Source organism: Leptidea sinapis, chromosome Z, assembly GCF_905404315.1.
Source record: "Leptidea sinapis chromosome Z, ilLepSina1.1, whole genome shotgun sequence".
Taxonomy (NCBI): Eukaryota; Metazoa; Arthropoda; class Insecta; order Lepidoptera; family Pieridae; genus Leptidea; species Leptidea sinapis.
The window spans coordinates 6,993,541-6,994,819 of record NC_066312.1 but is presented as its reverse complement, the minus strand read 5'-3'; positions in this window follow the sequence as shown (position 1 = coordinate 6,994,819).

Here is a 1,279-nt window from a genome sequence, read left to right as displayed (position 1 = left end):
GGTAACTAAGACCTTTAGTTAAGTTTTTTATTTTTATGCTTTTCATTTCACATCACTTTATTTTAATTGTTAGAAGAATTGTATACATAAGATATTTTTATATTAGTTTAAAAATTCTCTTATCTCTTACTAACTGATCAAGTGTAGGACGGAATGTAGAATCACATAAAACTTTTGTATCACTGCTTTAACTTGCCAGTACAAGTCTGTCAATCAGAAATGTTAGGCAATTGGCAGTTAAAAATAAGGTGTTATTTTTACGTGTTCCACAGTTTCTTCGTTGAAGTCGCAATGTGGGCTAACGTTATTCTCAACAATACCCAGTCTTACAAGGTGTGATGATGCACTATTATGCCTAAAACACAATCTTTAAATCGTGGTAATAAAATATCTATTGTAATCCTTCAATTGATTGTACCATGGTTTGACAGGTATACGGCCATACCATTTTCCTTTAATATCTAGGTCTTTTTTCCTCGATCCTAATTATAATTTTTGAATTTCTTGGTCAATATATTCTATTACATTTTCAACATCTAATGAAATTCATTAAAAGCAGTCTTATCAGCCATTTCGTTACATTTTCTACCTTTGTGAGATAACACCCATAGGAAGGCTACTTGGATTTGCTTAAGGTGGTATTTATAACTATATTATTTCTTTTCAATGACGTTCTATACATATGAACATATCATTAGCAGTCTGATAGCGGAACAATGTTAGCACACTTTTCTCCTTAGTCGTGAGTCAACTGTGTGTCAATCACCAAGCCGTTCCATAAGTTCACGTCGCAAAAAAAGGATGGTGTGACTTATCACCGGTAAGTTTATTTTATTCGTAAAAGATGGGTTGGCAAATAGCGTAAATAATTTAGTGAAACGAATATTTTTTCATTAAATATGGTACAATTATTAACAAGTATTCACATCCCTTTCTCAAAATCTCTCGCTTGACAGAATGAGACAGATGTAAGGAAGTCATTAGCACACAGTAAGAAATGAAAACTATAGAGACCCTCTTTTTTAAAAGGCCCAGTGGACAATGATTACCAATATTGTATTTTGTGTACGGAAAGTCATTGCCGATAGAATCGCTCTTTTTTAAAGGCCCAGTGAACAATGATTAACAATATTGTACTTCGTGTACGAAAAGTCATTGCCGATAGAGTTACTCTTTTTTTAAAGGCCCAGTGAACAATGATTAGCAATATTGTATTTGGTGTACAGAAAGTCATTGCCGGTGAATGTCAACGGCATACTAGGATGTTAACAAACTAGTG